The sequence below is a fragment of the Sapajus apella genome, unplaced genomic scaffold (genome assembly GCF_009761245.1).
Source record: "Sapajus apella isolate SASKATOON/1434 unplaced genomic scaffold, GSC_monkey_1.0 scaffold23, whole genome shotgun sequence".
Lineage (NCBI taxonomy): Eukaryota > Metazoa > Chordata > Mammalia > Primates > Cebidae > Sapajus > Sapajus apella.
This window is the reverse complement of record NW_022436963.1, coordinates 28,583,326-28,596,230: the sequence shown is the minus strand read 5'-3', so window position 1 is coordinate 28,596,230 and position 12,905 is coordinate 28,583,326. Positions and strand designations below refer to the sequence as shown.

General features: G+C 36.3%; 1 protein-coding gene across 2 annotated transcripts in view; it reads right to left on the bottom strand.

Moving 5' to 3' along the window:
* The window catches only part of CNTN4 (contactin 4), a 969,481-nt gene that overhangs the window by 713,853 nt on the left and 242,723 nt on the right, over window positions 1-12,905 (bottom strand). For both annotated transcript variants that reach the window (XM_032289676.1, XM_032289672.1), the window contains exon 2: window positions 5,152-5,207. The gene's annotated coding sequence lies outside the window, so the exon portion shown is untranslated. The remainder of the gene's footprint in view (window positions 1-5,151; window positions 5,208-12,905) is intronic.

Sequence of the window (12,905 nt, the reverse complement as noted above, 5' to 3'; positions counted from 1 at the left end):
AAAAAGACTGAGACAGTCACCATAGCTGTATTACCAGTGGAGGATCTTGATTATGAATTGTCCAGGTTCTTGGCATTTTGAACAAAACACACAAACAAAACAACAAAAGAATGAAGCAATGAAAGCACAGATTTATTAAAGTAAAAATATATTCCACATAATGGGAGTGATCTTAAGCAAGTGACACAAGAACACTGGTTATGGAATCTTCTGGGGTTTCAGTACCCTCTAGAGGTTTCCCACTGGTTACTTGGGTACACTCTATGTAAATGAAGGAGCTACACAATGACTAGCCTGACTGGTTGCAGAGAGTGACCAATCACAAGCTCAAGCAAAGTTTCTCCCTATACAAACATCTGATTGGTTGCAGGAGGGGGCCAATCAGTGGCTGAAGTGAAATTACAAAGTTGCACATGGAGACTTGACCCAAGACCAGTGTGATTGGTTGTGGGAGGGGACCAATCAGGTACTGTTCATTTTTCATTGGCAATGCAGTTGAAGGGGATTACCCTCTGATCCTTTTGTTAATTGGGCATGGGGAGGTGGGGGTTTTCCTTTTGATTCAGTTCTAGAAAGTCAGTGCAAATTGGCCTTAGGTTTACCCTGCCTCCAGACCCTATTCTCCTGCCGCAGCTGAAGATGAAATTTTGTCTTCCAAAAACATATTTCCTTATCTATTGCTTTATTGAGATTTAATTCACCATTTACTGCACAATTCAGTGGTTTTTAGTATATTCACAAGGTTGTGCATCCATCACTACTCCCTAATTCCAAAACATTTTCATCACCTCCAAAAAGAAATCCTGTGACCATTAGCCATCAGTCACTCCCCATGTGCATCTCCCCTTAGTTTCTGGAAACCTACTAATACACTTTCTATCTCTATAGTTTTCCCTATTCTGGGTATTTCTTATACATGTGTATTAGTCCATTCTCATGCTACTAAAACAGAAATACCTGAGACTAGGTAATTTATAAAGGAAAGAGGTTTAATTGACTCACACTTCAGCATGGCTGGGGAGACCTCAGGAAACTTAGAATCATGGTTGAAGGGGAAGCAAACACGTCCTTCGTTGCATGGTACCATGAAGAATAATGAGAGTGAATTGGGGAGAAAGACCCTTATAAAACCATCAGATCTCATGAGAACTCACTATCACGAGAACAGTGCCTCCATGATTCATTTACCTCCCACCAGGACCCTCCCACGACAGGTGGGGATTATGCAAACTAAAAGATGAGATTTGGTTAGGTACACAGCCAAACCACATCAACATGGAATCATGTAATATATGACCTTTGGTGTCAGACTTCTTTTATTTATAATATTTTCAAGGTTTATCCCAGTTGTTGCATGTATCAGTACTTCATTTTCCTAGTATATTTTAATTGTTAATAATGTAGCCTAACCAAAAAGGAAAATTATTTATACCAACGCAGAACAAGAAGAATGTAACTACCTTCTTCTGTTTTCCATATGTGTGTAGGTTAGACTAAATTTTCTGGTATTAATGAACTAACACGATGCAAGCCTATAAAGATATCACAGTCTCCACTTTACAGATGGGTAAAAAGAAGCAAACAAAAAGAGGGTCAAAGAGGTTAGGTTATCTGTTAACATATTAGATGGAGGAATTCAAGTACAGAGCTTTGAAAATAAAGCCAAAGTTATTTTCACTTAGGTTATCTGTTCAAATATCAGTTGCAGGAATTCAAGTACAGAGCTATGAAAATAAAGCTGAAATTATTTTCACTTGGTTGATGGATATGTAATAAGAACAACTAACCCGTTCAACCACTGAAAGTTCTTTGTTCAGACATTTAGAAGCAAAGATAAGCCTCCACCTTTTATCAATCCATGTGTCTTTGGATAGCTAAGGATATTGAACTCAAGTGCCTACTGGGGCTAGATAAATAGCAAATGGCATGGTGTGATGAACTGGAGAGGGCATGGGAAGGCTGCTTCTGTTCAGTTAAGCCCTCTTTGTTCTCTGGAAATGCACATCCAAGATAGAAAGTTATTATGATTTCTTTTAAGAGAATTTAAAAAATCATTTTATGTAAAATCTCTGAATTTTTAAGTGCTGGCAACAAGTTAAACTTTATTTTTCTTTTTGAAATTACTATGTTAAAAAGAGCAAATATGTAAACCAAAGTAACTGTTCTGGGGAAATTTTGTCTCACAGACTACAACTTCAATAATCTGTGGTAGAGAAAAAAAGGCCAGGGCAGCACCAGAGGGTCCCTGGGACCTCTTTGAGTAGAGCCCAAGGGGTATCATCAAAATGTGAGGGAAGCTACCTCCTGCCTTTCAGTCCATTTCTGGAAAGATTCAACAACTTAAATTTTAAGGCAGAAGGATTAGAATAGGGAAGATGTCATTTAATCTTTCATTCTTTCCATGGATAGTTATGGAAGACATCCTTTGTGTATGTACTGCTAGGTTCTTGAACTGTCAGATTCTTAGAATACCATGAAGAACAAGAAGGTGCATTCCCTGGCTTCAAATGTCCACAATGTGAGGCTAAGATAATTATGCTAGCAATTACAGGACAGTGTGATTTTCATAGTGTTTACACTGATGTTGGCACAAGAGGGAAATCTAATCCTAATAGGCATTTGAGTTTAGTATCTTCAGCTACACAAAGATATATAAATGGATAGAATAAAAGAAACCAGGGAAGTCTTCCTAAAAGAAATGAAATTTCAACTGGAATAAAAAGAGCTGATCAAAGATGGAACAATAAGTAAAAGCAAGGGAAAATACAGCACATCTAAACAATTTAAAGAATTTCAGGTTGGCAGAATCTATTTGAGAAGGTGAGGTAGGGGAAAGAAACAAAAGTAGCAAGGTTAAGCAAGGGCCAAATGACGCAGAACTTTGTAAAGCCAAATTTAAAGGCTGAGAATTAACCCAAGGGAAACAGGGAACGATAAAAGATATATTGGTGGTTGTGGGAATCCAATTAGACTTAGGAAGTGATTTACGAAGATCACTCCTACTTCACTGTGTGCAATGGATTGTAGGTAGATGAAGGAAGTGAAAACAGAAAAGAAGTTAATGGCAAGCTAGAGGACACTCAGAATATCTTGGAATAACGTTGCCACCTTGAGAAGGCCTATTTCTGCTGGAGGAGAGGGACCTCATGGAGTAGCTTGCCCTGAACTGTGAGCTATGCTGAGACTCAGAAGCATACACAGTCAATACCGCAGAGTCGGTTCCAGATAAGGAGACCCAAGCAGCTGATCCCATAGACTCATAGGAAATAATAAACAGTTTTTAGCCACTGAGTTTTGGGGTGGTCGGTTATAGAACAATAGCTAACTGGTTAAAAAATACCTTACTCAAGCTTAGCTCATGAAAAAGAACTGAAGAATCAAGTGAAATAAATTTCTGAATATATGTATATATATATTATTTAAATATATACATTTATATATTTATATATGTATATATATGTAAATATATATACATGTGTATATATGTATACATATGTATATATACACGTATATGTGTGCATATATATACATATATACGTGTAAAAATGTGTATATATACATGTGTGTATATATATGGATATACACATATGTATACATATATACACATATGTATATATGTATATATACACGTACATGTGTGTGTATGTATATATACACATATGTATATTTATGACAAAGTCTTGAAAGTCTTGCTCTGTCACCCAGGCTACAGTGCAGTGGTGCAAAACAGCTCTCTGCAGCCTTGACCACCCAGGCCCAAGCAATCCTCTCACTTCAGCCTCCCCAGTAGTTAGACTACAGGCATGTACCACTATATATGGCTAAATTTTTCTATTTTTCATAGAGACATGGTCTCACTGTTGCCAAGCTTACTATTTTTTTTAATTGAGAGTGTTAAAAATCTTAGAATCAGAATCATACACTAATATTTTACCCAATGTTATCAAACCCTCTACTGAATAACTGAATATTTAATTTTTACCTTGCTTGAGAGAAAAGTTGGCTATCAAGATGTAATTATTATATTATTAAAACAAACAGTATTTTATGTATAACAATTCAATGAGACCTTCCTCTACCCCATGTTATGATTTTTTTCTCATAAACACTTTATTAACAATAATTAGCTTTAATGTCACTAAACTCCCTTTTAAAGAATAGATGCTATTACAAGTGAATTAGATGCCCCAAAATAATATGTTGAAACTCTAATCTCCAAAATCTGTGAATGTGACTTTATTTTTAAAAAGGATCTTTACAGATAAAAAATCAGGTTAAGATGTGGTCATATTGGATTAGCATGGGCCCTAATTCAATGACCATTGTCTTCCTAAGAAGAGGGATATTTGGATACACACAGGGAAGACAGGCTCATCAAGACAGAGGTAGAGATTTGAGTGATGCATCTAAAAGCCAAGAAAAAACAAAAATTGCCAGCAACCACCAGAAGCTAGAAGAAGCATAGGAAGATTCGTCTCCCTGAGAGCCTTCAAAGAGAGCCTGTTCCTGCTAACAATTTCATTTCAAATTTGTAGATTCCAGAACTGTGACAGAATAAATTTCCATTGTTTTAAGACACTCAGCTACTTTATTAGATCAGCATCAGGAAACTAAAACATAACTATTTTACTGTTTTAGATCTCTATATATATTTTATTAAGAAAAAAAAATTACATGCATTGGAGACTGTGAGTTACATTTCTCATGTTTTATCCCTTCAAAAGCTTCAACTTTAAGACCTTAATATTTATAGGACTTCGTTAATTTAATATTCATGTTGGTTTGACTGCTAAAACATCCTCTCCTATAAAACCATTTGGCAAGAGTACAACAACCTTTACTTTATTCCCAATACAGTTTCTGTAATTACAAATTCTAAAATTTTTGAATTACCAAATTAATTTGAACTACAGGAAACCTACCTCGAGTATCTTCTCCAGAGAAAAAATGGAAATAGTCTATATTTCTTAGTTTCAGGCTGTAATTTATCTAACTTCACTACCTTCATTAATTTCAACATTCATAAAAACATCAAAAACAATCTCATGCCATCAGTCTGTAAGGGAAGATTTTCAGTGTTTCCATAGAAACTAAGGATGCTAATCAAGGTGAACTGCATGTAAGGAAAATCTTCCCTTGTGGGAAGCTTACCTTTTAGGGTAGCTCTTGAAGCCACATGCTGTGGAGTTACTCTTTGTCGATGATTCCTAGAATAGAAAGAGAAAAATACACGGATAAATACATTTTTTGAAGTGTAGATACGTTTATATGTAGCTATTGCTTAATTGCTGTCTTCCCCTTCTAAAATTAGATTAGATTGGATTAGAAGAAATTAAAAATTCAGTACATTTGGTGTGGATTTCCACCTTAATAGAATTGTGTAGATTAGGATCCAGGATCCATTCTCTGCCTTGCCTCCCATGAGCTGAGTGACTTTTGACAAGGTCACCACCATCACCACTCTTTCCCTTCTTAGTATGATGGCTCTAGGGGCCTATGATGTTTTATGGCATTCAGATTCAATAAAAGAGACAATTTCTTAAAAGCGTACATTAAAAGCAATTTAAAATAAAAATGGAGCAGTAAACAGACGTCTTATCATTTTTGTTAGGTATGTGAATACATAAAATGAGGGTCGCAAACAAAAACAAACACTCTTCACATAAATTGTATCTTCTCTTAAAGCTACCAACTTAAATTGTGAGATAATTTTTGCTTCAGAATATTTTTCCCTGGAGAACCAACTTTATTTTCCCTAGGTATATATATATAACACGCTTAATTTTACCTAGAATGAAGGTATATATATTTATAGTTTCATGTTTATTCATATGGGTATCCTCTAACCAAGTTTCCGCTATAGATCACTTCTGTGCAAAACAACTGTCTTGTAATTTTAATAAGTGAAAATATAATTTTATGTTGATATATAATATAGACTAGTTAATCAGAAATATCTTTAATCATACAATTCTACCCTGGCTTATTCTTAAATATAACATAATTGGTTATAATAAAAATGTTATATTTTCTTGATTAGCCATAAATATATCTTCTTTTCTTAAGTGTATGCCTTCTGTGGCTGAATTGCAAAATAATTCATCTCTGTATTAAATACCTAACTACCTTTACTCTCAGGATAATATCAATAACAACCAGAGGGTAAAGACTAAACAGGTATTCTTCATATCATTAATGTATTTCAAAATATAAAATTATCCCTGACCTTTCTCATATACCCCCAAAACACAAATAAAATTCCATAAATGACACATCTAAGAAAATATTTCCCATGGATTATGAAAAATTACACACATTCACATTAACTCTGAATTACAAATACATCATCATCTGTTTGATTTTAATATGGTCAGTTACCAGCTGTATAAACATGAGCTGGCTATAGAATTTTAGTATATATCAAAACACCTATCTTTCTTAAAGACAGCAACTGATGTGAAACTAAAGCTGTATTTACAGCCATTGGCACCATTTCCAACTCCAGTCTACCTATCAACAACAATTAAAATGGTAATAATACTATAGACATTGGTCAAAGTTTTTGCTTTCTTTTAAAAGTATTACTAAAAATTTGTCATATATATATTTTTCCTCTTCACAGAAAGAAGGTGGAGATTAAATTTACCCTATCCAGTGGAATACTACTGGAAATGCAAACTGAAGTTATAATTTTATTCATTAAAATAATTATGTTCCTTTTATTTGAGAGCATAAGCTCTAGGATAAATTTCTTGGGGTGTGATATTGGTTCAACTATTTTCTAATCATGTGGTCTTGTGCAATTCTTTAAATGATATAATCTTCAATTCTACTTCTAAAGTGGGGATAATAACAGTATTCATCCTCAAAGAATTATTTCAATCCTCAAATTGATAATTAAGTTACATAATGCAGGCTAGGTATTCAGTCTAGCCACTGGATATAATATCCACTAGTAGTAGCAACATTGGCAAGAGACTCTCATGCATCATGGATAGTGTCATGAATGTGACCGTACACACAAAAAGCAGTACCTGAAGAAAACATATGCTCCCAAATAGTTGCTCATTATAGAAAACATTATTAAATTCACCCCTTTGATTTTTGTAATTGCTTCCAGAGGGAATCCTGGCCAAAATAACTTTATCTGTGGAGTGAGCTAACATATCATGAATGCATTTATCAGGTTAGTTAGCTACCATGGAGCAGAGCAATGCCAAAGAGAATAGAAAGCAGGATGGAAAGGTTAGAAAAGTAAGGAGGAGTACATGGGAAGGACCCCAAGAAGGCCTCTGAAATAATAGTTCCTTAGTAAAGAATGCATCCCACCTGTTGCTCCTGAAAAGAGTAGCCCTATATTCTAGTTCAACCTAATAGGCTACAGCTATTGAACTATCAATTAACATTTGACCCATATTAAGTCAACAAGATTCCCTCTTAGAGATTTTGAATTGCAACACTTGAGAGTTTGACGCATGCAAAGTTGGAATTATTGTTAAAGAAGTCAGTCCCGAGAGAACCAGAAAAATAAGACTTCCAGAGAAAACTAGAGTTAAGATTACATATACCCTTACTCCTGATCCACATGAGAAATGAAGAATTGAAAAGAGGGTAAAAGGTAGAGGGGCAGCCACATTTCCTGACTTTGTAAGTCAAGTCCCCATGAGGTTAGGTTTTACCTAGTAGTTTGTGCATAGATGGCTATCATTTTGCCTGGAATATAGTTTCAACAACCCTTATTATATGAGTTAGTTTAAGTTTCTGAATATCACAACTGAATGGCTACTGGCTAAGAAATTATAAGCCCACATAAGCTAAGTTTTCTGTGAATAATACAAAGTCCCAGCTTTGTACCTGTAGAAATGAGGGAGACAAATATGTGAGCAATTAATAGAAATAAGTTAAAAACCACCCTGCTATGCTAACAACCTACATATTTGCAAGGACACTTCCATATATAAAAATTCCTGGCTCATGAATATGAATCATAATCAACAGTCCTTTTACTATCATAGACAAATAGCTTTTATATTGGCAGTAATTTTTTTTTTTTATTCAGAAATTATTTACTAGGGGAAAAGAAACAGACCAAGGTTTCTGACCTCGTGGGGTTTGCTGTCAAAATAAAACTACTACTCTGCCACATCCCCCACCCGAACAAACAACAAACATCATCAAAATATACATAAAATAATAAGAGATTATTTTTGAAATAATCCTCTTAACAAAACCATAACCTGTCAGGACCATAATGGATCTTGTGCTCCAGTTACCTTCAGTACATGTTTTTAGCCTAACCCTCATCACAAAATGTTTATCACTGTTCCACTCACCCCAACACACACAAACCTTTTACTGTGGAAAAGTACGTACCTGTGTTGTCTTATTTTTCAGTTTGAAGGTGTAGAGGCTAGTGTAACCTGGTCTAAAACAGGTCCTCCCTAAATGTATGCTCAATGAGTAAATGCATCCAACTTACAATCTAAGTTATTATAAACTAAGGGTTATGCCAAAATAAGTTCCACTTCCATAGTGTATTTTCATAATGGATCTTAAAAGGAAATATATAAGGCCGGGCGCGGTGGCTCAAGCCTGTAATCCCAGCACTTTGGGAGGCCGAGGCAGGTGGATCACGAGGTCAAGAGATCGAGACCATCCTGGTCAATATGGTGAAACCCCGTCTCTATTAAAACTACAAAAAATTAGCTGGGCATGGTGGTGCATGCCTGTAGTCCCAGCTACTCAGGAGGCTGAGGCAGGAGAATTGCCTGAACCCAGGAGGCGGACGTTGCGGTGAGCCGAGATCGCGCCATTGCACTCCAGCCTGGGTAACAAGAGCGAAACTCTGTCTCCAAAAAAAAAAAAAAAAAAAAAAAACCGAAATATATAACGATGCCTCAGCTGATGTTGAGATGTTGCTGATTTTATAAGCAGGAATTTATTCATACCTCATTGGAAAAATGTTGAGTAGCCACATTCTTGTTAGAGGGAAAATTAGATATAGTTAAAACTTCCCATTTCAGATTAGCCAGCATGAACAGGAATGAATCAAGTAGACAGCTAGGCAATTTCATACCTTGAAAGAAGGTTAAAAAAAAAAAAAAAACCCACAGGATTTTTTCTTGGCCACTTTTGCACTGCCTTACATGGAAAAGAAACTATCTATTGCACTTGATAGGCTAATAGTCTCTCCCAGGAGGTGAATACAAGGAAAGGCCTTTCATTTTGCCCACCTTCTTTAAGCTCAGCTTCCTTTTGCATAAAATGAGCCTAATAATTGTATTCCCACCTTTAGCTGTTGTTGTGAGGGGAGACTGAGGTAATCCATGAGAAGAGTGCCCAGTTCATGATATGCAGAAAATAAATGTTAGCTATCATTATAATTATTTTTTAAATCATGGAAAATTTACTAAACTTTCCATGTTCACATTCATAACTTGTATCTCTTATCCTAAATTTTGTTTTTTATTATAAACCACACAAAAAAAAATCACATATGAGAATAGGCAGGAATACATGACCAAGTGAATAAACAGACAAATTTCCCTCTGCCCAGAAAAACTGGGTTCAATCTTTGAAGAAATCAGCTGTTGTCAACATAAATGCACTTGCAATTTTACAACAAAGGAATCAGAAATCCATGAATGACTGCAGAGCTTCTTAGCTAACAGCAAATAGGAAGATGCAGCAGCTGGCAAGGCCTATGTCAGAAAGGATGATTTTACCCTAGGGAACAAACTGTCCTGATCTAGACCCTTTCTGAATACCTCATAACCAAAAGGTGTTACTTATTAAGAACAAAACAACCCTTCCCAAATGACAGCTAAGAGTATGAAGATAATTCTAATGAACATGTTCAAAACTCAGTTGCAGCATCTCTAAAGCTTTCAGTTCTCAAAGACATAGCATCCAATATTAGGAGGGACGAAACAGCGGTCTCTTTTCTTTGTCCGTTAGAGTCAGACCTGGATTTACCTAACAATAAATGTGTATATGGTTACCATTGATTACAAGTCTCCTATAATTGCACTTAGTCACTCTGCACATTATGCCTTTAAATTATCAGTGGATAAAATACAGGTTCTAAAGTCATATTTGAGTTGAAGCTTTAACATTTATTTGCTGCACGTTATATAACTTCTTATAGTCTGTTTTTATCATCTGTAAAACAGGACCCAAATTATCTACCTCGAAAGGTTCTTCTAAAGATAAAATGGGCCAGGTGCCTTGGCTCAAACCTGTAATCCCAGTACTTTGGGAGGCCAAGGGAGGCAGATCACTTGAGGTCAGAAGTTCAAGACCAGCCTGGCCAACACAGTGAAACCCCGTCTCTACTAAAACTACAAAAATAGCTAGATGTGGTGGCGCACACCTGTAATCCCAGCTACTTGAGAGGTGGAGGCAGGATCGCTTGAACCTGGGAGGTGGAGGTTGCAGTAAGCTGAGATTGTGCCACTGCACTCCAACCTGGGCAGCAGAATGAGACTCCATCTCAAAATATAAATAATAATAAAAGATAAAATGATACAAAAACAATCCAGTCTATAGCAGGTGATGAATTAATGATACCTGTTATTAACATTATTGGAACATCAAAGGATAGCATCAAATGAGAGGGAAGAGTTACCATTTTGCAAATGTCCATATTCTAAAAGGCCATTGTATTTAATAGGCTTTTCCTTACAGCTCTCCTATTTTGCTTACCTTATTGATGGCATTTTCCATCACAGAATCAGCAGGTATTTCTCATGGCTGTCTACTTCCTTCGCAGGTAGTTAAAACTCAACCTGAACTTTCCATGACAGGTAAAAGTCATGTAGACATTAAATTATCCATGTTTATTTTCAGAATTTCCATCAGCTTTGCTTGATATTATTTAGCATTAACATTAGGGTTATTAAACCAATACTAAGCAAGAGATTACATTTAAATGCATTTTTCAATGGGAATTGGGATGCATTTCTAATCGTGCTGTCTAGCTGCAAGCAAACAAATCGTCATTTGATTTCTTTATCATTTCACAACGAATAATATCAACCACAGAGATCACAAATGGGTTCCCCACCACACAGTCAAAAGAAAGAAAATACAAGATGATACATAACAGGCTTTAGAGTTATTAAGTGATAATCACATCCTTGGGACTTTCATTGGGCACATTAAGTAGCACCACTAGAATATGATTATCTCTTGATAACAAGGGTCCCTACAGCTCTCACAAAGTGAGAAAAAAGTCATTACTGTAGGGAAAATGTGTATTTATTTCACTGAACCATAAAGCTGACAATTTAAGCGAATGGACAGTGGTTCTCCTTGAGATGACAGTACTACACAGTGTAGAAGGTTTCCTACCAAGGTGACACAGGCACCATCACCTTGAAGAATCTGGCTTGAAGAGCTTTATTCTGGAAGACTAATTTCTGAAGACTTGACTACAAGATAAACAGGTCTGGAAGATGCTTAAGAGCCTAGGATCTATGACTCTATTTAAGACAGAGAGGGGATTGAGAACAGCAATGGGAATGGCTTATGCTGCTCATCAGTTTTAAGGCCAGAGAGTTGAGACTCGAGCTTCACAAGTTGTCCTGATGTAACATAATTAGGACAGCTCATTGGAGAGGATAGAGACAGATGCTTCAGTCTACAGGATGTCCCGGGGCGAACAAGCAGCAACATCAACATAGGAAAGTGCAGTACATGGATTAGAATTTGGAGAACAGGAGAATAAAACAGGGATGAGCCTTTGACACTGCTCTCAAGTATAGGAAAAATCGCTTTACTTGAGGATTTTAATCAGCATGAAAACTCTTCTCACCTAGTATTACTCAGAAAAAGTGGTATTTTCTGATCTCCCTAACTCAGAATAGACAGAAGTTTCTCTTCTTTAGTCTGTTTCTAATCAACAAATGAGTGAACAAAAAGTCTTCTCGGAGTTACCAGGGAAATTAAAGAAAAAACTGAGTTGAAAGCGTTCTGTAAATATAAAAGACTCTTTATCTGTCAGATATTAATATTACCATTATTTGGAAAGATTACTTACATAAACCTTAAAATGAGATAAGAATACATCTCAAGCATTCTGCCAGTGATGTGATTTGACTTTATTTGTAAAAGATAATGCTAGTCAAGAGAACACATTAAAAACCATCATACTGTAATATTACTGGAGCAGTAGTTGGCATTGTAGCACATAAGTTACTATTCTCAAATCTAAAGTTTTCAAATATGTGCAAAGATATCATCAATCTCAAATATTTACAACAAAGAGCCTGTCATGCTGAACCCCTATCGACTCCAAAGGGGGTGGCACCAGATTCAAGTGACTGAAAAATAAACCCAGCACCAGCAAACAGGACATGGGATTTTATTGGAGCCTTACATACCCCAGAGAAAGATCAGTGGTGTTGGGCTGGACAGGAGAACCGCCTTCCATACAGCTGAGTGTCCATGGGCTAGGCAAGATAACTCCACAGCCCAGTAGCAAAGGACTGTGAAGAAAAACTGCAATCATTTGCAAAGGGCATGCCGTTTATATAGCATTTTCACTTAGCACGCTTTTCCAAACAATCTCCACCTGGCAATCTTCAACCCAAAACACGGGGCCTTGAGCCCCTGTGTGGCGCCCATGTTCCAATGGATAGCTCTGGAGGCTCAGATGTTCCCCATTGACAAGGAATGATTCTCCCTGTTAACCATTCCCAGGTTCCTTAGCTTGGAGAACACATTCAGGTGCATCTACCATACAGAGTTAGTCTCAGTGTATGCTTAAGTTATTACTATCAGGTGCATTTACCCTACAGAGGCAAAAATTCTATTGCTCTAAATCAATGGTTATATCAACTAAAGGCGATTTGTTGGCAAAGTCTGAAGACATTTTTGGTTGTCATAATCAGAGCAGATGGGAT